Consider the following 27,646-nt stretch of genomic DNA (forward strand, 5'->3'; position numbering starts at 1 on the left):
GAGGCTGTGTAATACACTGGTTTTGTTAACCAATATGCAACAGCTGAACTGGGCATTTTACATTTTCTCTCATTCCTGGAGGCATCACCAAAAACTAAAAGGGAGCAAGTGGTTTCAGATGTCACAGAGTTCAAAAGCCTGCAAAGCCTTCCACGGAAAGAAGAGGAGGGAGGCAGCAAACATTTATTAAGCTCTGCCTAAATTATTTTTTCTAATTCGCGGTAGTTATTAAATACTATAAATTAGAATAACTGGTTGTAGAAACAGTTTGTGATGATAACACAATTAGTAGTCAGTAGCTACTTTCAACGGTTTATCAGCTTCCTTGCGGTTTATTGTCATATAATCATTTTAAAACAGCATTGTGTAGCTGGGTGGATGGGGATGCTACAGCTGTTGGCTTGATAGGCTGTTGGCACGCTCAGTTTTGGCTGTGGTAAAAGAGCCATAGTTCACTGATTCCAGCATTGCAAATCCTCTTATATGTGTTTGGCACTGCTGACAGCTCTGTTAAATTAAATCCAGTTTCCTTTAATATCATGTCACTAGCCTCTGTGGTTAGTATGGCTGCATAAATATAAGTGATCCTTTTTTTCAGTAGTGACAAAATCTACTGAGTGAAGAGCAAAACATCCATCTTATTTGTTGTACTAGGTTGACATGAGGCCTCTACTGATCTGGTTTTGAAAGACCTTGGAAGAATAAAAATGAACTGGGAATCTCATGATGGAAAGTTAATGAAAATTAATTTAATCTGATAAAAAAAGCAAGAATACAAATACAATTTTAGAAGAGGCAGTTTAAGTCTTTATAGGTGTACTGGTTGGTTTGGTTTGAGGATTTTTTTTATCTGAGACTTCTTTAAAACTTTTCCAAGCATAGATTCAAATTTCTATATCCTGTCAGTCTCAGAAGGTAGTCTTGTGAGATTCATTCCCTGAACTGTAGATATATGTAAGTGTCTTTGGGACTAAACACAAACTGGTATAATGCTGAGCTACACTATTGCTCTCTCCAAAGGGACTCCTCCTTCTCCAGAGAGAGCTATTAAATAGAGCAGCTTCACTGACCTGTGAAGTTCCACTTCTCCTGTGTGTGCAAGGCCCATGAATGCTCACCAGCACCCTGCAAAACTGTTTTATAATCCACTCTGCTGGCCTTGTACAGATGCTAATTGAAAATTGCATTAGTTTTACAATTTAATACTAATATTTGTTACAACTAGCCTATATGCTTATCTTGGATATTGGAAAGTTTTACTTTTTCTGCACTTTTTTTCCCTCTTATGATTTCACAGCATTTTGTATAGTCACTTCCACAAAAATCTTTACTCAAGACTTACCCATGACAGAGAAGCCTTCCTGTTTTGAAAGAATTAGTTTCACCCACTCTTAGGGAATTAAAATAATAATAACAATAATAATAAAAATAAAAATAAAAATAAAACCACCAGACACATTCTCGACACAGTCTTTCTCAGCCTGCTATGTCTCTGTGAAACGTTCAGCTTTGGAACTGAATTTAATTGAAAGTGTTTCAATTAACCCTCCAAAGGCCTTTATCAACAAAGCCCCCTTCAGCTGGAGCAGTGTCTCCATTATGATTCGAAGCAGCTTCAGGAAAGCTGCTGTCTTCCCTGCCCTCACATTTTGTAAACCACAAAAACAATCACCCCAAGCCTCTGACTAGCACAGGCAAAGCAAAGCCTGAGTCAAGATGCAGTTGTTGTATGAGTCGAATTCAGATGGCAGATCTAGTTTGAGACGCCTCAGTTGAATACCAAGAAGAAGCTTGGCAGCTAAATGACTGTTTACTGTCCCAGTCTACTTTTGTGACTCCTTTCCTTTTTCACTAGCGTCACCATTTCATGCCTGTCTTACAATGCAGCCTGCTATCTAGCATTTAGATCCTCTTTGTCAGAAAGTACAGTTCTGAAATATATGATGGTGATGTACTCTAGAAATAGGGCATTTTTTTCATGTGGACCTGACTACACCTTTGTGATACACTATAATTAACTGGCCTTATAATGACAATTATTTTAGACCAGTAAGAGTAACAAAAAGCTAGGCCTGCCATTCTTTAGTGCCTAAATAACATCCTCCTTGCACGTCCCTGCTGACAGAGGCCTTCTCTTTGTGCTAGAGCGAAACTGTGACAGGAGTCCGTAAATAAGATCACTGTGAAAGCGTGCCATTCAAGCCACTCTTACTAGACATGCTTTGTGTGGGGCACCAGTCCAGCCATCACTGCTAAACTTCGCTGACACTGATTTGTTACCTCTGAAGTCTGTCACACGCTAAAAACAGAAGCTGTTGTACTGCAGGGGATATTGATCAGATCTAGTTAGTGCTTGGTGACTGTATGCTAGCGAAACCAATTGGGCAGACTACTTTGTACTCGCTGGCAAGTAAAGCTCAACTCATGATGTGATCAATCCACCAATCTATAGTGACAGAATAATACATTAAAACAGATTGATCCTCGAGCTCCACTAAATCAGGTAAAGTCCTTGTCCTTGGGTGCATGTGTTTTGCAGAAATATGATTTATGTATAACTTTATGAGTTTCTGTTAATATTCTTGAAACACTACATTTTTTCACTAACATCTTCCTTGCCAGAAGTGTTTTTTATTTTTAAGCTGACACTATGCTGAATGTTTCCCACACAAATATATAAAAAAGTAATTTTGTGAGTAGTAAGTTGCCAGTTAATTATAACCGCTCTTTATGAATTCTTCCTTGAATTTAAGCCTGAAATCTAAATCAAAACAATGTTTGCTCTCTGGTGATGCTAGAGATAGAGGGGTTATGTCAATTCAGAAGAAATCATGTCATCTATGTACATGTCTACCAAAGATTTCCTGTCTGCTACGATATGCAGCCTAAGAGTGCCATACTTCATCCTTTTTTTCCCACATCCTACATTGTGGAAATACCACTATCTGTAGTGACTGTATAAAGCAGAGGAGAAAACTGTTGACTGCAGATGCAGTGAGTAAAAGCTAACCTTTAAAATGGCAAAAACAAGCATGATCTCCTATATACATCAGGATAGCAATTGTTAATGAGGCAATGGTTGGTGGTTACTTTTTCATGGCTTCCAAGAATTACTCTGTGTAACCCTCTAAGTTCCTAAATCGTATCTGGTCTTCTTAGCAACCTCTTTGTTAAAGAGAGATACCTAGCACTAAGAATATTAACATATATAATTAATGTTAATTAACCTCAATTAGGGCATTAACACATAACAATGCTATATGACAGTGAAACACCAGGAAAACCTGTTACAAAATTTATGGAAGCTTAACTGTTGGAAATGGCATCCGCTGGATGAGAAAATTTACTTTTTTCAGCTTCCATGCGTCAGAGACCAGGGTGCTGCTCATTAGCCATCTTACTTTGGAATATGCTTGAAAAATACATCAATACTCTGCTTTCTCACTGAGCTAACAGGAAAAGGAATGGTGTGTGCAGTGTGCTGCAGCCTTGTTGCCATCGTCCTGCTAGGGCGCAGAGGTTTCTGCCAACACATGGTCTGTGCAGTGGTCGTGCTGGAGGTGTGACAAACACCGTCCTCGCTGTCACCACTGGGAGCAGTGTCCTGGGCACAGTGGGCTGGGACTTGTGGTCTTCCTTACCAATACAAGACATTCTTTTCAGCCTTAAACCTGTGACAGTGTTTCCTTTTTTCTTATTTTTCCTAATGGGGACAGTAGCAAAGTCTGGTTAATATAATGAGCAATCCACTGGGCTTGAGCTACAATGAAATGCATAAAATAAATATTTTAAGTAATAAAGTAACACACCAACATAGAGTGAGGGGATTGTACAGAAAATACACCTTTGAGGGGTTGTATTTTTTTATTCTCCTCCTTTGGTTTTGTCCCCTGTTTGTCCTCTGTTGTCTTCTAGACTTGTGCTTCAAAGTACCTTTGGAATTTTCAGCATTGCTGGAAATTTCATGCGTCCTACAGTACTGTTTTACTGTATAACCAATGCTGAACATGAACAACTCTTATATAAATCCTTATTTCAATGCCAATCATTAGTTTTTCTGATGTTTGAAAGTAGCTCCTTATTTTTTAGAGAAGTACTTTATTTTCAGCATTTTATTGCATCATGGGAAAGCAACAGCTTGACCCTTATCACCATTCATTATCACTTTCCATGCTGAAGAAGATTGAGCCAATTAAAAATGCATATACTGAAACACATGTGTCTGCGCATCTCAAGATACTTGCAGATTTGGGTCTTGTAAATTTAGTCTGGTAAAAATAGATTAAGGCACTGAAATTAAAGTGAGTCAGTATTCGAATATCAATAGTGCCTGCATAACACAATTGTAATCTGTGGTTTGGAAAATAAGGTTTTCTTATATCTTGCCGATTCTTATAAGAAACAGCACTGACGTACAATTCTCTTCTGGCCAAATGCTGTGCGTTTTAAATGCATCAGCATGCACATACATATGCACTCCGTGCCTTCATTCAGATCAGTATTGCATTCCTATTGCTTTGTCTAGGGTAAGACTTTTCTGCAAGCCAAAAGTTTTTCATGGTTGCTCCAGCTAATCTGTGATTCAGAAGTTCAGCACAAATCCATCTAACTCGCATGAATCAAGCAGTACATATCCCGACAAGCTAGTAAATTAAATCACTGAAGGCGGTCCAGCCTAATTACATTATTCTTAACCGAGGGAGTTTAGCAAATGTGTTTAATAATCTACAACTTAAAGAGCACTCAATACACATTGTTGTGGAAGGGTAGGGTGGATCTCTAAGCCATCAAATTGAGAGACAGAGGAGGAACAGATGGAAAAGAAGTGTAATGCATTAAAACACCCAAATATACAGTCTTTAAAAGGCTAGTTTTGTAGTTCAGTGGTTTTGTAGTAGAGTGCTAGCATTCTAGGGGTGGAAAATAAAGATTGTTTATATCCACACTAGTCTTTGGAAATATACAAAATAAAATCCTCCCTCATCCCCAGTTCAAAGATATTTGGCAGCTCTTTGGGTCATTAATCTGATTCTTTTCTCTTACTAGTGAGAAATTGTGCATGTCTTCGTGGCTGTACTTTTTTTGTGGCAGTAATGCCTTTTCCAGTGACCTTAAAAATCACTTATTAATTCTGTGATAATGCTAACTGTAGCGAATTGTTCAGGTTCAACATATCACACTGACAAGCTTTAACAACACCAGGGAGAAGTTCAAAGCAGGGTTTTGGTGTGTGGTGCTGAGCACCCTTCCCAAACAGAGGTAGGGGCTGATGGCTCTGTTGCTTGTGACTCTGCGTCCGGCTCTCATCTGAGCTGTAGTAACTGATCGTGCACGAGAGCTCTTGTCCAGAACCTATACAAGCTTGGCAATCTCATCAGTATTTTTACTGTGATCATTACTTTCTTCCTTAGGATGAAAGTACAAAAGAAGTACAAAAGGCCTGGATATTTCCCTTGGCTTTTAAGCAGTGTCTAGTCTCATGATAAATGAAACAATACTTTTTCAATCTATGCTGTACATTATAGTTAGAGGTAAACATGCAGTGCTTAGGGTTATGGGTATTACTTCCATGAGTCAGCCTTTCAGGACTTTGCTTTTCTGACAGGTGAGGTTGCAATCAAAGTTTGCAGAGTTTTTTTGGTTGTGGTTTTGTTGTTGTTTGGTTGTGGTTTTGTTGTTTGTTGTGGTTTTGTTTTGGGTTTTTGTTTTTTTTTTTTTTATACTTGAAATTATACACAGAACTGGGAAAGTTATCTTTTTGTAGGGGAGTTATCTTTTGCTAGTAATAATGAAATTAATTACATATATTATAGTTAAATGTTGTAAGCAAGATCATTTCAAAAGGCAATTGCAAATGATCTATGGAGTTTGGTACCCTTAAATCAGAATAAAGCTACAAAAGATTGTTTTGTGAAAAACTTGGGATAAGGTGAAAGTATTTTGTTTCCTAACTCTTCCAGCTGCCTTAATAGCTGAGGCTTTGATGAATACTGTACTAGTGTAGTGAAAGCCTTTTGTTTGCCTGTGTTCGGCAAGTAACTGATTACTAGCTTATAATGTGGCCCTAAGAGCTGGAAGTGCCTTCCTTAACGCGGCCGTGTCACTTATAATGGAGCTGAAGTAGGACACTGGGTGAAACAGACTGTGCTGGAATTTCCTGCTGTGCGGTATGCATCCAAATGAGCCTCTATCAACTGCCCATTTGTTTCACTTCCTGACACACTTCTTAGCTACCTGTAGCTATGCAGGCGGCCTAGAAAGTGATGTTGTGGTCTGATGATTTTTTTTCCATTAGAAACAAGAACAGCACAGATCTTTAACAGCACTGCTTTACATTTATTTTTCTTTTCTTGATTGAGTCTTACCAACAGACACAGTTACAATAGCCTTCTACTTAATATACTCTCAGACATTTCAAATCAAAAATCATTTCTGTTTGGGGAGTTTAACTTTATTACTCATTATCAGGATGCAAAATAACCATTCAATGCTTTTTCTTACAGTCAGCCTTATTTTTCACATGACTAACTATGCTGACAAATGCAAATCACCTACGATAAGCTACTGAAAGACTATTCAAAACATGAATATTTTTTTAACCCTCTATTTTTCAACAGTCAAAAAGCTATAGAAATCTGTAAGTTTTTATTTGTCTGTGAATACATAATTGCATAGTCCTAGCTTGTCCTTTATTGGAATCTAATGTTTACATATATCATTACTATGTAGCTAGAAGATTTTTGGTGTTATTTTGAAGCTCTTGCTTGCACAGCTACTACCCCAGGTCTTCAGGGCAGTGAATAGAGATTGGGTAGGAAATGTCAGTAGCCCGCAGACTTTTTGTTGTGTCTGCATAAGCAAGTGGGTAACAAAAGTGTGGCACAATCAGGTCTTCTGTTCTGCCATTGGAGATTACTTAGCTGTTTAAAATTAAAAGGTCTGGATTAAATAGAGATTTAGGACTTATATATGCATTTAGGCCGTATAGTAATATTTTTTTAACCCCTAAAACCAGTATAGATTCTATGAAGTCATATGAGTTTTTAGGAGTTTTTCCTCGATATGAAGGTCATAAAATTATTACTACCATTTGACCACACTTGCACGTGTTTATGTATGTATAGATACAGATACAGCTGCATAAAAAATAAATGAATAACATGGAAATATGGGGGGGGGGGGGGGAGAAGTCCCGCAGTCTTTGAAACACAGAAGATAATGAAGCTTAGGCGCTTGAAATGAGAAATGTACGTGATGTTTCATGTAAATGTTTATGTAAGAATGAAGCGAAGAAAAGCCAAAGGTGTGCTTTGCTTTCTGGAACCCTGTTTGAACATTAGGGCAAATCATGGGAAGGAACTATGAAATATCATCTACGTCAGGAAATCACCAAGGATTTCACTGCTGGAGATACTAAATGTAAGGTCTAGCTGGTCATTTTCTTCAGATTCTAAAATATCCTTCTGGCAGCTCACCTTGAAGTAAAGATATATATGTATTATATTATTTTTTCTTTTAATACAAAGAAAAAATCATATATATTATTCTTAATATTTTTATTATTTTTATATAAAATATATAATAATATTTTTTCTTTTAATACAAAATAAATACTCAAATTAATAACATCACTTGGAAAGAATGAAGACTCAATATTCTAAATACATAGGCTGGCACTTCCTTTGGCAGCCCCTTTGTAGCCCCTCTCCAGCTGCAGATCATGGTTTTGTGTCCCTCCTCAACCTATCCCTCTACCTTTTTCTTGCAATAGTTGTCAGCTTTTACCACCTGGGCACAGAATAAAGCAGGCTCTGTCAAACCAAAGTTATTCCTGCTGCGGTAGCTCTTTGGGCTTTGTGGAATTGCAGAGCTGAAGCTCCTTAGCACGGCTTTACTTCTTTTTCTGTTTCCCTTTTTCTCCCAGTAAAGCTACAACTGTGAATTTCTACTAGCTGTGCTTAACACGACCACTTGAAGAGAATATAGGTGCATGTGAAAACAAAACTTCTTTTTCAAACAAAAGCTTGTTGTGGGATATAGTACTGCATCCATTTTTAAATATTTTGCTGTTTTGTTTAAACAGAAAAGGGAAACAATTTTTTTTTTTTCAGCATAAGTATTAAGCTAGGATGAAAGATATCACTTCCCACAAAAAGCAGTATTGTCTAATTGTTCTGATATTCATTTATTCATCAAATTTTAGGTATTTAAAGTTTCTGGAAGTTCTTTCTCAAATAATGTAAGGGAAATATTTAATACTTTTAGAACACTTTGAATATGCTACGAGTTATAGAGTAACTATATAGTGATACTAACTCTCTGTGCCTATGCACTGAGTATTACTGAGCACTCCTTGGCTCAGTCATATATTATACGTGCCCCATTTAACTTGTATTCACTTTGTACATCTGAAAATAATTTGCCATCACCTGTGCATTTGGAGACCTCTAATGTTCAGATAATTCAGCTGATGAATGGACACTTACCTGATGTTTTCCTTTAAAACATACAAAGTGTGAAAACCTTACACCTTTTAAAGTGGAACTGTCATATGTTCCTGAGTCTTCCAATTGGGGTGAAGATTTTTAAATGGAAGGGATTTACACATTGCAGTGACCTTTATAGAATTTCTATATGTAATACATGTCAATTGTCATCAGAAAAAAAAAAAAAAAAAAAAAGAAGAAAAGAGTACTTGTCAACATTTTCAAATGTCAGACTTTCAACTTACTTAAATCTTACAGATATACTCAGTCTTTTTGAAATAGCTGGCCAACAAACCTGTGAAACACTGTTGTGCTTTGTATTGTATTTGATGTCCAGAAGACATCTGTATGTTTGAGGAGTCACAACTCTGATTTAAATCAGGGTAGAAAAGTGTGTAAAACTATTTATTACTTTTACAAGATCAAACAATGGGAAATAGGACTTCCTTCCGATAATACCAAATACTGGAACTACAGCTAGCAGACTGTCTTTTTCACACAGTTCTACTCAACTACCATTTTAGATTTGCACTGAATACACGTCATTTTCTGAAGACATATAATCTAAAACCAGAAAATTAAAATTATACACAAATCCATCCAACTAAATCTGAAAGTAATTTAAATGGAAAAGATATGCAAAAGTTTTTACGAGGAGTGTTACTTAATACCTGAGAGTTAAGTATCACAGAATCACAGGACAGAAAATTTCATTCATGGGGAAAAATGCACTCCTTTCATGAATAATTCATATTATCTTCTCTTGAATAATTGCTATTATTTAAAGAGCTTTGGGTTTCTTTGTTGTTGCTTTTTTGGCAGGGGCAGGAGAATTGTGTTCGTTTATACTGTGAATATGTCTGTCTTGAATTTTATGGGTCTCAAATTTCCAGTCGTTGACTTTCAAAAGGCACTAACCATCAAATAAACATTTTTTAATCTGTGTTCAATTGACTTTTTTCCTGTTCCTGTTTGAATTAGCAAAACAGCTACCATTTCCAAATTGTAGAGTGGTGCAAATCTGTTTTCATTTCTAGTTTCTAACTGATCTATTTCCTTCTTTAAGGATTGCAGCAGTGTATCTATTCCCCATGTGAGTGCGCAAGTTATTCATTTCACCTCTTTGCTCAGAACCTCCAATTTTTCTGAAATATTGACAGTAAAATACTTCTGTAATAAACTTCAGACTTTAACATGAATGAATGCATTAGCATTTGTCTTATTGCCACATGGAGGGATAGGCTAACTTGAGAAAATAGGATGGAAGTCATGGAGAAGTGTTCTGCAGGTAGCAGAAGTGCTGAATGTAGAAGGCATTTCTGAAAGTTAGATTGCTTTATGTAGTTGTGAGCATTATTTCACTTTCTTCTATGCTTCCAAAACCTTTTTTTTTATTCCAAGAGAACTAATTAAAAAAAAAATTACCAACGTGAAAATAGCAAAAAAAAAAATTTTGATTCCATACCAGAAATAACATATCATAGAAACCAGTGTTTTTATCTAAGGATATGAAATACCTGTTAGGCAATTTTAGTTAAAAATTATTAAGAAAAGGACATGGAGAACTATTCCTGTTTCTTGAGAGTTACTTAGAATCCAAAAACAAATCTGTTCTATACATATATAGAACAGTTATACAATATGAAGCAATCAGTACATGAATTAGAATAGAGTTTGAAAACACTGAACAATTGTAATACTTTTAGACAAATTCTACACAGACAGAGCTTGTGAAGGAAATGTTTACTGGGTACAATTTATTTTATATAACTGTGTTGTGCTAATGAGCACCTACCCACAGTACTGATATGTTGGTAATGATTCCAGATTTCATGAATTTTCCTCCAGAAAAGTTATTCCAGCACTTATCTTCCAAAACTTTATTTCATTTCAAGACACCAGTGAAGGAGGGTTGGAAGAATCTTGGTGTGAGAAGTTACCCTTCCTGAAAACCATTTCTAATGAAAAACCTTCCTTATTCAGGGGAATGAAAATTCCAAAAAAGGTGTTTGGAACAAGATGCCAAGTAAAATTGATGCTAAGCATTTCAAGGAGGCATTCACAACTCACAGTAGAAATAGTACACAATCTTGTGTACTTTGTTCTTGTTCCAGACCTGTTGTGGTAAAAGTGGTTCAGGGACAGTTTTTGCTTATGGTAATGAGAGCTGCTGTGTTCTGTCAAGTGTTCTTTTTTCCCCACTGGCTGCAAAATGGGATAAGATAACATTTAGAAAGCACTTACTGAAGTGTTGCTTCATTCTCAAAAGTGATCTTACATTGCATTGACTTCAGAAGAGAAGTGGACTACTAAGAGTCAAAAATGCTTGAGCACTTTTGCAAATTTCAAACAAGACACCTGCTAGTTTTATGTATACTCACTCTCAGTAATTTAAAAACTAAAGACTCAAAATGCCACAGTCTCACTGGAGTCCTGCCTGTCACTGTGCTGCTTCAGGTCTGCTTGGCAGTATAGGTTATTATCAAATGTGACTAAATGGAAAAAACCGAAGCATTAGGTCGAAACTTTACACACGGTTCTAAGATTACTTGCACCATATGCAGCAATACCAGCACACAGAGATGATAGGCCGTATTATTAAATTAAAAAATAAAAAATAAAAAATAAAAGACTCCTTCCAGTCATGTCAACTTCAAAAAGTAAATGTGGCAAAGGGAGAGCATCTTCTGAAGATGTATGGTTAATGTATGGTTATATTCTGTGGTTTGGACTGGAGAGAAAAGCGGTGTGTATGGGGTGGGGGGTGTCAGGGTTTTCTGTCCTACTCACCTTCTCTGACCCCTCCGCAGCAGTGGAGGCCAGGCTAAAGCTTGCCTAATTAAAAATGGAATTAGGATTTTTAACTACTTTTTCTACGTCATGGGTGACATAGTTTGACTTCTTTGGTTGGAAACTGTGGGTTACCGATCAGGAACAAGGACAGCTGAATTACAGCAGATACCAGAATAAATTTTAAATAAAGTATTTCTCAGACCAACTAGGATAATAGCAAGTACTATGTGCTTGTTATAGCAGCATAGTCAATCAACACAGCAGCCAGTCTATTTTCATTGTAGACAGTCTTCATTGTTAGTCTAATTCTAATAATTTGTATTCTACACAGAGTCGGGAATGTAAATGGCTTTAAATTTAAGCAGCATTCAATAGCCAATCCTGGTTGTTCTACCCAGCCCTGGCCTTTTGAACTGAGCAGTTTCACAGGGGAAATCTAGCTGAGGTATTAGATACCTTTTCACAGATAAAGTTTATTCTTTAATTAAACAATATCCCTAAAAGCACAAATCATGTTCTCAGTGCAGGGAGACTGCTGTAGACACATCAGAAAATAAATTGGGTCACTCCCATCTCCCTAGCAGCATGTCTAGCTGCCTTTATACATCTTCCACTCAATTTCCTTATAAGCCCTGAAAATGCATATTCAGTGCAGTAATTTATCCTCAATGCTTCAGTGCAGAACAGCCTTAATTTGCCAATTAACACTTCACCACCCTCCAGCAGGGCCATCAGTTTCTTCACGACTGTTAAAGCAGCAGTGGGATTGTGCTTGCTTACTTCGGAGCTTGGTGCTGCCAAGGGGGTTACCTACAGGTGAAAGTCGTTTCCATTACAAAGTTCTCACTTCCAGAGCATGAGAGTTGAAATACCGTGGTATCAGCTCAAGCGGTGTTTCACAGTTGTTACAGTTACGTAGGCTGATGTTTCTCTCCTCTGATTTGTTTTTTTTTTTTTTTAAAACAAATGAAACAAAAAGGAGTAAGAAATGAATCTTTCAAGAACAGGTGTAGTATAGCTCCTAAAGTAGCAGTGACCAGAACTGGAAGGAAGAGGTAACTTGAAAACTCATGATTATACTTAAACCTTTTGTCTTATAATCAGGCACTTAATGACTCTCCTGCACATTAAACATGTTATCAGTCAAGCTGGGTAGAGCTTAAAGTTTGAAGCGTTTCACGTCCTGGCTGTAGAAAGCACAGTCTAGCATTTGGTCAGGCTGTAGCTGCAGCTCCTCAGTGTTGTAACCCTCTCTGACTTACTGTGCTGGTGTACCTTCAAAATAGTAAAAATGCATGTAATAAAGGTCTATCAATGTGCACAACTCTTTAAAGCAATTCTGTGATAATTCTAAGCAATCTTTTGTTACCATATCAAATAGCTTACTTCAATAGTCGAACTTGGAGAACAAGGGGAAGGCAATAAATATGTTATGTCCCTTTCAGCTTTTAAGGTGAAAATCTGCTCCAAATCATGCTTTGGATGTTGTATTTCAGTCAGTTTGGTTTCATAGAATTTGTCTGTAAGACACCAGGGCTGAAGTGTGATTCTTAGTAACAATATCTCTTTAAAATGAATTCATTTTCAATTTTCCCGTGATGCTTTTTTATTTTAAGGTAGGAAATCTATTAACTTGTTATCCAATAAGTCCTGCCAAACAATGTGCATTGAATTTTTATTATAAAGAAGAGCTATAATGTTCATAATTCTAAGCTTTGTTGAGGGTAGACTTAATTCTTCTTTTGAGTTTTCTGATACCTGCTTTTGTTTTCCAGCAGAATGTGGGAAATGTTAGCTGTGAAGTCCTGATCAACTAATTGCTTTGGTCTTGCTAATTGCACTCACCCTGATCTACAAATGGAAGAGTCATTGGACTGTTTTCAGTGTTTCCTCTGGACAGGTATGAAATTAACATTGGTTCCAAGTTCTTTGTTAGCCTTTATACTCTGGCACTAGAAGCAGGGTTCATGCTTTTGGATATTGTAAAGCTAAAGTGATAGAACAGGGGTTGTTGTGAAACTGTTGGGGATCAATTTCTAACAGTTCTTTGATGTTATGTAGTAGCTCAACCTGGAACAGAAATAAATTGCTAAAGCAGAGGCTTGATCAAAGTTAGAGGGATAGCTTAGGTTTACAAAGAAACCTGATAATAGTTTTAAGTTAATATTATAAAATCTCAGCTACAGCTCAAGAATCCGTTTAAAGTCAACACAAGTTTTGTTATTGACTGATTTGAATCAGGCACATACAGAAAATGCTGCTGGCTGGGGAAGGATCCCAGCTGTTAAGATTCCCTTAGAGTTAAACCTATGCGATCACTGTGCCAGTCTGGGGTGAGCCCCATCTGGGGCCCTTAGGAGCTGTGAGGAAGTACTCATGCCATGCTATTTTACAGAGAACCTGGAGACAAAAGAGGTCCGGGTTGATCCTGTGGTTGTTAGATCCATGTTTACCTAAACTGAAAGCCCAAAACCACGTATGGAAACAGGGCAGGGTAAATGGGAAGTCTGTGGCTTTCTCATACGCAGCTAAAGTGCTTATGGGGAGAGTGCAATAATGGTTGGTGGTTTGTGTGCTCCTGGAGATGGACACGTAACCCAAGCCCTGTTATTTTAGTTGTGCTCAAAGGCATTCAGAAGAAAATAAATGGTTGGTTTGTTTTTGTTTTCTGTAATAAATGAATAAATTGAATGTTGCTACCTAATATACCAGGTGGTCACATTCACTGAAGAGGAAGATTTTTCCATTAAAATATTACACGTAAGTGATGTATTATGTAAATATGAGAAGCCACTTTATTACTTCTTGCACTGTGGATTTCTTCTTAATCTCATCTATGATGGGTAAAAGACTGTAAGCAGATGAAAAGACCTCTGCCAGTTCTGTTAGACTATGAGGTTGGATTAGAGCCAATTGCGAGTTTTTTGCAAAACATAGTACTTTTTCATTGCAAGGCAGCTACCTCAGATGTCAGCTGAAATACATTTCTGAGACAAATGCAAATCTGCCATTGTCCTCTGTGTCTGAGTGTTCATGCATACAGATGTTTGATTTCCAAATATCAAGTAGTTTTCAAAAATTAGTTTTGAAACTATTGCAAATGTGTGTACAGGAATTAGTTAGAACTTCTATGCAGTGGAATAAAAAATAATCTTTAAAAATGAGCAGCACTTCTGTGTTACAATTTCTTCTCTCCAGTTTTGGGCCATGTGTAAACTTAAGTAGATAATGCTTTACTTTAGGCTACTAGAATGTTATTAACTGATACTGTGAGAAACTTGCTGATCATCAGCTATCTGTCATAAGAGACTATAGGTTTACTCTTTAATAATTGTTGGCGTTCAGTGAGTTTGTAGTTTTTTTTAAAAAAACATTTATTCTTCATATGCGATTTTGAAATGAACGTTGCTTTTTTTGCAGTGTTATAAAGTAAGTCATTTTTCTTTGTAGCAATTAATGCTGCTTCTTTATGCTTATTGTTTCAAGACCCTAATGTAAATGAACTATTACAATGAACTTCACCACTTACCATGAAGTTTCACAGTAGTGCAGCTCTTGATCTGCATTTGAAACTATACTTTAAGGTCATTCACATGTGTGTTTTTTTTTTTAACTCTGCTTTGCCACCATTACTATGGCTTCACTTGATGATTAGGATTTTTACCTAGTTGGAAGTCAAAAGAACATTTCACAAACAGGATAGCTTTATTTTATATGACAGTATTTTTCAGGCTTCTAAGTATAGCTAAAGTCTGAAACAAACCCCAGGCTTAGCAGCTTCAGCTGTGCTGAGAGAAAATTCATTCTTCCTGGAAGATTTTTGTTTGTTTTTATTTTCATCTCTAAACCAGCTGCTGTATTCCTGGAATTATTCCTTAGGAATTCAAATGTACCTCTTCTATCAGTGGCACTGCTGGAAGAAAAATCAGCCAAATGGGCAAGAACAGTGAAGCATAAGCCATGAGCATGCTGCTGAGCACAAGAGAGTAGGAGGAATAGGAATAAGCAATAGTAAAACTCTTAGTATCTTTCTGGCACCATCCATTACTTAACGTTTCTCTGATATTCTTCTACTGTAAATGAGCCTTCTGTAAAAAGTTTCTTCAGCATACAGAAATGGAAGTTTCAGTATAAGAAAATATATTGAATTATTTTGTGACATTTCTTATAAACCTCCTTTTAGAAAGATGTTTTTGTTCTTATTCTATTAGAGAGATTTTTCTTCCATATCTGCCGTGAATGACTTGAAAACCGTGAGAAAGAGAGGGAGGGCTGGTAACTTTGTTAAAGTCAGAGAAGTGACTATGGGATTGAAAAGGGCTGGCTAGGGGGGAGGAGGGGGTAGTGTCACTTCTTCCTTCAGGAAAAAGGTGTCGTATTTGCTCATACTCCCATTTCCCTGTGTGGTGGTTTTACTTGGGTGAGTGGCTGAGCTCCACCACAACCACTCTCTCACTCCCCCTCCTGTAAGAAGAATGGGGAGAAAATACGATGAAAAGGACTCAAGGGTTGCGATAAGGATGAGGAGATCACACAGTAATTATCGTGATGGGCAAAACAGACTCAGCATAGGGAGATAGTAAGATTTATTACCTATTACTAACAAGCTAGAGAAGCAAGAAACAAAGGAAAGAAACCAAAAGCACCTTCCCCCCCATCCACCCTCTTCCACCTCCTCCCCCCAAGCGGCACGGGGGAATGGGGGTTATGGTCAGTCTATAGCGCTTCTTCTCCGCCTCTCCTTCTCGGTCACTCTTGTCCCCTGTGCTGTGGGGTCCCTCCCACGGGATGCAGTCCTTGCTGAACTGATCCAGCGTGGGCTGCCCACAGGCAGCAGCTCTTCAAGAACTGCTCCAGATATGGGTCCATACCACGGGGTCCATCCCTCAGGAGCAAACTGCTCCAACCTGGATCCCCCACGGGCAGCAGCTCCTGCCAGCTCACCTGCTCCTGCGTGGGCTCCTCTCCACGGGCTACAGGTCCGGCCCGGAATCTGCTCCGGCAGGGGTCTTCCACAGGCCGCAGCCTCCGTCGGTGCAGGTCCACCTGCTCCACCGTGCTCTCCTCCATGGGCTGCAGCGTGGAACCCTGCTCCACCGTGGTACTCCATGGGCTGCAGGGGGACAGCCTGCTTCACCATGGTCCTCGCCACAGGCCGCAGGGGACTTCTGCTCCGGTGCCTGGAGCACCTCTCCCCCTCCTTCTTCACTGACCTTGGCACCTGCAAGGCTGTTCCTCACTCCTCTCACTCTCCCAGCTGCTGTGTGGTGCAGCATTTTTTTTCCTTGTCTTAAATATGCTCTCACAGAGGCGCAAAACAACATCGCTTTTTGGCTCAGCTCTGGTCAGCAGTGGGGCCCTTACCAAACATGGCACAGCTTCTAGATCCTTCTCACAGAAGCCACCCCTATGGCCCCCTGCTACCAAAACCTTGCCACGTAAGCCCACTACACCCTGGCAGGTAAAAGAACAGCAGTGGTGAAATTATACTTACACGATCATCTCTGAATTCAAGCCTAAGCCAAACTGAAGTTACACCCATAGTCTTCTCTTTGTTTAGCTCTTTTTCTTCTCTGTTTGCATATATTCTTATTTTTTCTCATGAAGCAATTCGCACTAAACTATTGAATACAAGACTTTACAATATGCTTGAGTAATTAAAGACATATTGAAAATCATTTTACAGTAATCCAAAACGCAAGCTTACATTTAAAGGCTCAAAGCTGATGTGCTTTGTTTGATTATGGTTTGGACTATTTAAAAGTTCTGCCTTCCTTTTAAAGGTTATTAGGAGGGGGTTTTGGCTACACCAATATTTATTGTTTATTCTTCTGGTTGTTCTTCATTTTTCTGTACTTCATGCTAATTTAAAAAAAATGTCAATGGTCACTCAATAAAGAATGGTCACTCAAAAACGAATCATTTATTTTTGCTGGATAATCTTGATCTGTTCCAGAAGTAATGTTTCTTTTAGAATCAAATCTAACATGAGAAACAAAAGTTTAAAAGATTCAAAGAAATGTACAGGAGCTTGACTCTTGGTTTCCTTCAACAGATTTTTAAAACTAAATTCCATTGTAACTCAGCAATTGGATAAGTAAAGACATCACTTTCTTTATTAGAAAAGTGTGTACTTATTTTCTTTTCCTTTTTATTTTTTTTAATTATGAGTGACAGAAACTTATTTTAATAGAAGCTTGAAATTCTTTATATAGCCCCCTAATGACAAAAACATGATTGTTTTAGAGCAGTCGCATATTGTAAAACTTTTGAGGAAAAATCAACAGGATTGTTAATGCTACATGGTATTATCACAACATGGGAAAATGAACGTACTTATATTTATATATTGCTGAATTCTCAGTAGTTTACTGCAGTCGTATCATTAATCCTCAACATAAAGCGTAACTTACATGTGATGCACGAAATTGTCAATTTATTGGAATAAAATGCGCCCCACAAAGTTCAAACTGGTTGCGTTCCTGATCTGGCCTACAACATCTGCTATTGACCAAATGGATTCAGGTCTAGATTCAGATCTAGTATAACCTGATATAGTCCGGATACAAATCTGTCGTTATATTGTTTCCTTTAAGTTTATTCATTGCAGGAGAAAACATATCTATCGTTAGTGTATGTTTGTATGTACCAATATCTTTTTGCTGCTTTGATCTATATTGAAGACACATAAGAAATGTTTGATTTTTCAGGAGTGCCAGGGTCTTCATTGTTCTTCATAGAATTTTCAGTAAGCTGAAGATGTCTTGTTAAACCTGACAATTTTTTCCAGTTGTTTAAACCAGAAGATTACAGCCTTTAATAACAACAATATAGTTCATTTTTGTAATTATTACACCTATTTTTATCTTCCTTCATCTGTGATGTTACCTAAAGGTAACTCAAAACAGATAACCAGTAATTTTAATCAGAACATAGTTTTCAACCATACAAAGCAGTAATTTGGATAAGAATCCTTTCTATCTCCCCTTTCTCGTTCCTGTGCTTGTTTTTTCTTTTTTCAAATAAATTAAATTTAAAGAAAAAAAAAAGTTTGACCTGTACATAGAACATCTGAGTAATTTTTTTCTCCCCAAAAGTTCCTTCCAGTCAACCGAATATGAATATCAAGTACAACCTGAAAATGATCACAGTGCAAAGGTAGTTCTTGTCTCCAAAAGTATCCTGTAGCAGATGCCTACTGCAGAGTTAAGAAAGGGCAGACATGTATGATAATTCCTCTGATATCCTTTCCTTTTATTTCCATCTATTCTCATGTTAGAAGATTTCCTGAGTTAGAAGTTTTTCCTGTCTACTTAGTAACCCATAACTTTTCCAAGTACTTGACAAGTCTCCCTTGTTGGCATCAAGGACTACAGATATGCTACCTGTGCTTTGAGAATTCTCTCTGCTACTAAAAGCACTGAAAACTAAGAAGTGTCACAAAACAGCAGCAAATTACTTGATGCCTGGAAGGTTGGCATCAGAGTAGACTTTTTCATTTCATTGAATAAGCTGATTCAACAGACACGTATGGTAGTAAGAGTACTTTAAAACCCATGAAGGATACCAGGCAGCTAACTTTTTTTTCATGCATCCAGATGCTCAGGCAATCAAGTTGGGTGCTTGGGTTGCTTTTCTCCCTTTATGACGTGTCCTGCTTTCAGGCTTCCAATTCATAGTTTTCTACAGAAATGATTCTTTTTCCTGATTTCAAATCTCCAGTGTTTAAATGTTTCAATAGCATTCCTTTCCCACACTCTTTCCCCACATCTGGAATGGAAATTCTGGTCATTGTGTTGCTTACATTAATTTTTCAGAGAAAGGAAATGACATTTATAGAAGAATGACTGAACTGCTGTTAAAAACACAATTGTTCTTTGTTTATATATAGTAGAGTCTTTTTCTTTTAATTGGAAAGCTTTCATTATGAAATTAAAAACTGTGGTCTTCAAATGTCAGACTGCAAAGGTAAAAGTAACATTAAGCTAAAAACTCAAAGGGTGAAATCTTTTTCAGAAAGTGTATGTGCATTTTCAAACAGATTGAAACAGACATTTCCATAACTGTAATTTATGCAATTCTGAATCAGAATTTAGATTAACTCTTTGAAGTGTCTGCTACAAAGAACTGTGATGTTAAAAACTCCAGTTCTTATTCTGTGCTATTGCACATCAGACAAGATTTTTGATTGTAATGGGGTTTTCCTGTAAGATATAAGAAAAAAGTGAGTTGTAAAGATTTATGTGCTGTGTCACAGATTTCTTAGAGATTGCTGGTTTTGTAAGATTGGTTCTTCTATGAAAGCATTTTTCTTCTACTCTCCATCAAAGCTGAATTTCTGGCTATAAAAATAAGGCTTTTCCCAACTGTGGTGGTGGTGGTTGGTTTTTTTTTGTTTTTTTTTTAGGTGTCAATCACACTTTGGAGGTGTTATTCTTTTTAATATTACCTAGCTTTATGATGCTTCAGAATTATGATGTATGTTACTAGAGAATGAGAGAAACATACTAGAGAAAGAAAGGAAAAGGGGATTAATTTAGAACAGTGAGAGCTGTCCAAGATAAAACATTTGATTTTTTTGTTCCTGAAAGTCATGTCCTTATTTTATAAGGATCCTCTTAGAAACAGGAAAATATATTTGGCTGAATCACCTTGCTACAAAACTATAAAATATAGAGATTTTTCCTGAAATACTGAGATTAAAATGAAAATACTCTACCATCTCCCTTATACTTCCCTATTTTTGTTATTCACATGAGAAGTGTGTGTTGGAGAACAGTACTTGAGGCAGTGGCAGCAAATAACCTGATAGACCTCCTCCTTGTGAGGCTGCAGGGAGTTCTCCAGGAAGCTGCTCAGATGCTCATCTATCCTTGCCCTAAACAGGTAGGGAGACTCCAATAGGCTTTTCTCCTCTTGAAGGAAGGTATGAAAAGTCCTCCTGTGTCTTCTGCTTTCTACAAGGCCAGGTCTCTGTGAAGCAATATTCAGCCAGACTAGATGACTGTTTCTGGCAGAAGCAGTGTTTTGCTCTTGGTTTTCCTCTATTTGTGATCGCACAGCCCAAAAGTAAAGCCTGCGGGCCTATGACTGCAGGGTGGTACAGGAAGAATAATGAGACTTAGTATTACAGAGAGAATTTTCATGGATGGAGGCAGACAGAAACACAAAAATGTTTCCTTGAAACATTTTTTCCTTGAAACATTTTTGCAGCTCCAAAATATGTGGCAAAAGAAGTGTAGGAATAGCTTCTGATAGTCAGCTCAACTCCTCCTGGGAATGGGAGCTCCCCTCCACATTTGGTCTGTGACCATCTCAAGTCTGACTTAGCCAAAACAAAAAGCAGGGTCTTGATCCAAAGCCACTTATTAGGTCCAAGTTGAGCTTTGAGGTAAACCTCCAAAAGCACTTTAAATTGACTCTGCTCTTTAAGACGTATAAAGCTCAGCCTAAATGGCAGCCCATTTAGCTGCTCTTTAGTGCTGTGCATTCTACAGCAGGGAACTTATCAGCTCTTGGTGCCATCTATTATGAACCCTTTTCGTGCGTGCGCTTACTTGTGAGTGAAAACAAAAACTAGCAGCCTTTATCTGGCACTGTTTTGAATTTGAGAACTTTGGAATAGATGATATTTATGAGTATTTATTATATTATTTTTCTTATACTGAACACTTTCCACAAACAATATTCATTACAATATTTTTTAATTTCCAGTGCAAAATGCTGTAAGCCATTCTATGTTATTTATTAGTTAATCACAAACTGCATATATATGCAATAAAATATTAATCTGTGTTTCCATATTGAAGTATTTCATTTGAATTTATAAGAAACCTCTGCACAAGGAAGCTTAGGAATGTATAATAGTTTCACAGTTCTAAAGTTACTTTTTCATACATGTAGAAGTTGCTGGTCTTTATTATGATATAATGATCCTCAGAAGTTTGTTTTAGAAAGAAGAACAATGATATAACAATGATATAACAATTATATGACAAAGTCTGTGAATATCAGTATATGTTCATTGTTGTGACACAGGAAAAACTCATGTAATCATCTGAATGGGCTCTTTTAGGTGTATAAGTATTGTTTAAGAAGACTAAGTGTTAAACAGCGCTGAATGGTGTATTCTGAGTATCATGGCACAATCTACATTTGAAACACACAGCACTTAAGGAGTGATATGTTTTAATCTGATGTGAATTGCCAGAAGCTTTATTTTATTGCATTAGAAGATATCCAAATAGGAAAATGAAGCAGCTTTGCAATTGTGCAGTGGTATTTGCTGTTGGAGAAATGGGAATTAAGCAGAACAAAAAGTTTTAATTGCACATTTCACCCTAAGATCCAGTACTGGCTTGCTTCAATTCTGAAACATGTTTCTAGGCAGTATTATCCCTTAAATTTATATACCAGAAGAAATAATTGCTAGAAAAATACCTTTTTAAGCATTTAAAGAAATTACAGTATAAAATTTTATCTCCCTACTCTGCCAATATATTTGCTATACTGTAAGTCTTGTAATAACCTTCTAAAGACAGTTTGCATACCTGAAAAAAGATGACATCTAGCTAATGAGGAATTGAGACACAGCTCAGTGACATTCAAGATTGCAGGCTTTTAACTGCTTGAGAATTATACCTTTAGTATGCAAATACATCTCCTAGGGAAGTTCTGATTAAAGGCAAATTAAATAAATGTATCTGCCATTTAAAGTAAAACTGTAAAATTATATGGTAATTAGTATGCTGTGTCTGTCTATCAGGAATGATATTTCTTATTGAAGTTATAAATTGATGAAAGAGTAGTTTTTTCTGTAAGGATGAACTACCACTGGACTATCCTTCCTGTCACATCAATAGCCCAGTAAATCTCTGGCCACTTCCAAACAGATTTATTTTTTTCAGCTATTTCTACTCTTGAACAGTATCCAGTTCGTGGCTGTAGGAGACATGTTGTTACCTGAGTCTGAGAGCAGATTTTCTAGAAGGAGGCAATTTTCAAACTGTCACTTTCTCCTTCTGTCTCTTGCCTTTCATTCCCACTAAACTTACCGTTCATTTTCTTGTTATTTTTATCCTCCAGACAAAAGCATTTCTTCTCTTATCCAATGTAGTAGGCAAAGGAGGATTTCTGTGTGTTTAATACAGGGACTGCGATACAGCCATTCATTTTTGGAAATCAGTGTGCAACTTTGACATAATCTGAAAAGGTCCAATTGGATAATCAGAATGTAGCTTTGAAAAAGATTTTATCTTAACAGCCAGACTGTGTTCTCAATTATATACTCTGCATAATAGAAAGATGGCCCAACACTGGAGTTGTTTGTTTAGCTCTTGTCTACTTCTTCCTTTCAATATTTTGTATAGTATTTGCAGCTTTTAAAACCTGTCGGGTAAGAATATTGTAGGTTGAGTTATTTCCATTTGTCACTGGATGAGGTTAGCAGAGTGTGAAAGGGAAAAAAAATTAGTTGCTGGAATAGGAGTTTTAGGAAAGTATTTCTAATCTCTTCAAATTGATGATTACTGTTTTTATATTGCAGATGGGGAGGGGTTAGCTCTAGGCAGGGCAGGAAAGAGAAACTATAAAATAAGCTTTGTGAAACTGCTGAAGAAGGCTCTTAAGAGGGGAAAAAATGTAAGGACTGTTTGTCTAAGTGCTTCTTTAAAGCTGTCTATAGTTGGATTCTTTCTCCAATTTGCAAAAGTGTTGGGCACATTTAGGACCATTTCTATGCGTCAGGTGCACATGGTTACACCTAATCATAGTAATCTGGTTCTCAAACACAAATGAACATGAAAGTTAACTCCATTTCACCTTCCCACCCTCAAAAATATTGTGATCTATTATGTTTCTTGCTGAACACTTTCAACTACATGCTCCATGTACAACTTGCACCAGTTTAGTTGGATGTCTGATGGAGGGAATGCATCTTACCTAGGTGTTTTTGAAATATTTCTCTCTTCTGCTCAATTTATAAATTACTCTTTTGCTGATTTTAAGGAAATGACTTAAACTAAAATTTGAAGGAAGGAAAGGAAGTTGTGATGAAAATTTACTTTGTAAACTCATTGGGCAAATAATTCTCTTTGCTCTGTATACTGCTCATACCTAGTATAGTCTGAGTTTATAATATATCAGTATTTTCTAACTACTTAATTTTATGCAGTACAGTCTTTCTGTAGGCATGTTCTAATCTGTACGGGGAATGCTAACACTGGTATATGTTTCTGTAACTAATACCTTCTCTATCTAGTAAAATTTCACCTGTCTCTGTAACTCTTCTCAGCAATGCTTGTGTCTGATTGTCTACAATGTTCCTTTGACTGCAGCAGTGGTTTGATACTGAATGTAAGTTTGTAGTGGTGCCTGCTATAGAGACAAAGAAAAATGCATCTGGTATGATGAATGATAAACAGTAGATAAAGAAACTGGAGCTTCACCCTTCATAATATGTTGGCAGTATTTTTGTAATTATCCTGCTTGGACTCTGGGTACCAAAGCCAGGATAAAGGAAATACTTTGAGAGATTGTTGGAAAAATATTAGTGGTAAAAGTGAGTGGAACTGTCCTACTCGACGACCCTGTTTGTAGCCTGACTGACGAAGATAACAAAAACTGCGTGGTATACTATGTAAAAATCACCTTTAATTTCCTGCTCAAAGAGCTTCACATCCAGGATATGGTTCCTGCAAAGCTTGAATTCTGTTCATCTCCTATGCGGCAAAAATGAACCAGGTCAGATCCCCTAATTAAGCAATTATTTTGGTGAGCAGATGAAAGAGGAAAATCAAGTTTATAAAGAAACACTTGTTTAGAAAGAGGTAGGACTTGGAAGAAAGTAAAGGCAAGTAATTGGAGGAAGATGCTGGAATTCTTGAAGAGTGAAGTGGATTAGACAATATGCACAGATGATTTAATAATCTTTAAGTACAGATGTCAGGGGTCTCAGAATAGCTGGAATAAAAGTTCTGCCCAATGTTCATAAACTTTAAATTATTTAAGATGGTTGTACAGACTTTAATATGGTAGATATTAGGTCAAAGATGGAGTATAGTGCTTCAGGTAATATAACTATTTTAGCTAGAATTAATGGCTTAACTAAATAGGCTGAAAGAGCAGTAGCAAATATCCTAGTAGTAATTACTATAGTCTGAACACTTCTAGTTGTTTTTTTAAATCAGTGAATGTGATACTGAGAGAAATGTCATCAAAGGATCTATAGATTAAATTGGACTACATTTCTGTATTTAAAATTAAAAAAAAAAAAACAAAGTCTTTTCAATTTTCAGATAATATCTGAAGAACTGCTAGACCTAATAGTTAAGAAAATGTGATGGTCCATTGACATGCTACTCGCTATTAATACAGATAAGGTTTATTGATTCAGAGACTTGTTACAGACCTATTTGCTCATCTGAAAATGGTGCGGTAATGTTTGATTAAATATTATTGCTACATCTCTGAAAGAAATGGCACTCAGTGCTGGCTACCCTTTCATTTCTGTAATTCAAAACAACAATTGCTGACTGCTTAATTAGACATTTGACCCATCATCCTCTAGAGAAAGCAATGAAAAGAGTTGAAGTGCATGCAGATTTTTTTAACCATATGACTTCTAGAAATAAAATCTCAAGATTCAAGACATCTTAAGCAGTGACAAAGTGTAAACAGATGAAAGTTGCATGGAGTTGCAATATGTCAGTGTGTAAGCAAAAGAATGACAAGTACATATTTACCACATGAATTTTTCTCCCCAATAATGACAGTATAGGTTGTAACATCATAACCATAGACTTTATAATTACTAGATGTTGCTTCTAGATATGTTTTAGTTTTGTCCTTACAAGACAAATATTATAATAAATTCTGAGGCATTGGAACGTGGTGAACCTCAAAAGATATCAGATTCATTGCTCTCAATCATGTGGAAGTCACTCAGTCATTTCTATGTGGTAGAATCAGAATTGTGTTTTTACCTTATTTCTAGTCAATCTGTGCCAGATTCCGAAAGATCAGGATGGTCATGACATTTGATTCTCTGTGATGAAATGAGAAATAAAATAAACAAAACCAACAGCAACAACAACAAAAAAAAAACCTACCTGCAAATGCAAAAGATGCTTTCAGCTCTCTAAATAGGTGGCTGTAGGGAAAGCAAACTATTGTTCATTTCTATAGTAACTCTTTATTGGTCCTCCAAGTGACAATATGGCTAGGAGAATGTTTGAATTTATATTTATGCAGAAGAAATGCACTATTTGCTCTGAATTTTTTAGCATTTTCAAGGGACTCTGACCTTCTGGTCAGAATGCATCCCTGCGAGAAAATGGGATTTACTGTTCAAAGTGTTGGAGTAAAGAAAAGCTTGGCCTAAGACAGATGGGAAATCTGGACTGTCCTTTAGGAAAAGGGCAATTCATACCAAATCTCCTGCTTTGACTTTCTCCTTGAATTTAGCTGGATACTTTGGTTTGCAAAAGGCAAGCAAAGAGCAGAAAAATCTCACTTGTTCTCTCTGCCTCTGTCTTTTCCTTTCCTTCTTTTTCTTCTGTCTTTCCTTTTTCTTGCTGTTGTTTCCCCTCATTACCCCACTACATCTGGTAAAGTCTTTATGACTTAGAACAGTGTGGAGAAAAACTGAATCTTTGAAAACTGACTGAAAGCTCTTTTATGAAAATGCCATTAGGAGCTATGAAATCTTAGTTTTATGGTAATTCTTGGATATTTAGTCTTACTAATGGGAGAATTAGCTATAACCATTCTAATTTAAAATAGATATATTCCTGAAAATATTTTATCCACTCTTGTACTGTTTGTCATTCAACAACTTCAGCAGATAAAGTGAACCTAAGGAAGATAAAAATTGTATGATAACTGTATTTTCAATATTTTTGATAGAAATATTGAACGTTTCCCTGTAACCCCTAATGACTAAGATTTGGATAATAATGTTTTGCTGTTTGTGATCTGAAGTTGGCACATCAGGATAACTTAATGGTCTAGAGAACTATTTTGCTGCTTAGTTAATACCTGCTTCATATTAATAGGACTGTAATTTATTGTTGCTCAGTTGAGACCGGAACAGAGTAGACCAATAAGCCTCCATTTCTGCCTTTGTGTTTGTATACGTGTTCAGTGGTAATGCATGCAAATCCTTGATGATGCTTCTGGCAACTGAAATATGTTTTCAAATAGAAACTTGCTAGAAGCTTTTTTTGTTTTCATTCCCTCTTGTACACAGAAGACTTAATTCAGTGGTGTTTCTTATGCACTTTAAAAGGAAACATGCACTTATCTCCTTCAAAACCGTGGGGCCTTTATCTTTGTTAGAAAGCTGTGATTTTGGGAGGTAGAAGGCCAGAAAGAAAAACTCTAAAGCCTGGTCTCAAATCTTCCAGTGTTCCTTTATGCCCTCGCAATCCTGGTGGATGCTTGTTGAAATCCATTTAGATTCAAAGCAAGACTCTGGTATGAGGAAGAAATATGGTATGGTATGAGGAAGATGGTACCCTCTTAATGAAGCGTTTAGTCTGATCTGGCAATGTAATCTCAACCTCAGAAAACAGCATATCAGTTTTGTGGAGATGTATGTATATAATATGCATACAATACAGATTGCTGTTTCCTGAGGTTTTGAACATAACTTATGTAGCTAGATGCAACTGTGCATTACTTTCTCATTAACTTATTATATTCTGTCTTCAGAAAATTCTAGTCATCTTCTCTTCAACCACATGAATTTTAAGTAGAGAGATGAGAATAGCACAAACCAAGTGAAAATTACAAAAAATAATACTCTGCTCATGAAGCAGTCTGCCTACACAATTTTCTGAAATGATTATAAAGTAAAAGACAGCACTAAGAATAGTTTTAACCACAAAATTCCATTTCATCAGTTTATTTCCATTGCAGGTGGGTCAATCCAGTGTTATTTTGCACCCAGCTGTAGCCTATCATCACCCAGTTTCCAAAGAACAATCCCAGACACTGTTCTACCACAGCTTTCTCTGTCCCTGCTTCACTGAAATTTGGGAGATGTTTTACTCATGAGCACACATCCTCTCATATTCCTTGCTTACACCCTCCCTTAAACACTGAGACCTGTAAAGTGATTCAGCAGTTCTGAAACCAGCTTTCAGGGTAGTGGCTGTGGACACTTTTTATTTTATTTTTTTAATATATTAAAGCAATTCTAAGTCTCTGCTAATGGACCTTTACTGAGATCCTTGCTTTTAGCTTCTGTCTGTTTGGCTTTCCTGTATAGGCTTCTGTTTGAAGTGTATGACCTGAAAGGAAGAACCAAAAAAACAACTATGGTATAGTTGGGTTGGGGTTGAGAATTGTTGAGAATTACTTTCAAG

At 36.8% G+C, this 27,646-nt stretch overlaps 1 protein-coding gene across 6 annotated transcripts in view; it reads left to right on the forward strand.

Moving 5' to 3' along the window:
- LOC106038647 (bifunctional heparan sulfate N-deacetylase/N-sulfotransferase 3) overlaps positions 1–27,646 on the forward strand; it is a 491,131-nt gene that overhangs the window by 107,626 nt on the left and 355,859 nt on the right. For all 6 annotated transcript variants that reach the window (XR_010831310.1, XR_010831312.1, XR_010831311.1 and 3 more), the window contains exon 3: positions 13,058–13,179. The gene's annotated coding sequence lies outside the window, so the exon portion shown is untranslated. The remainder of the gene's footprint in view (positions 1–13,057; positions 13,180–27,646) is intronic.

This window comes from Anser cygnoides, chromosome 4, assembly GCF_040182565.1.
Source record: "Anser cygnoides isolate HZ-2024a breed goose chromosome 4, Taihu_goose_T2T_genome, whole genome shotgun sequence".
NCBI classification, from domain to species: domain Eukaryota; kingdom Metazoa; phylum Chordata; class Aves; order Anseriformes; family Anatidae; genus Anser; species Anser cygnoides.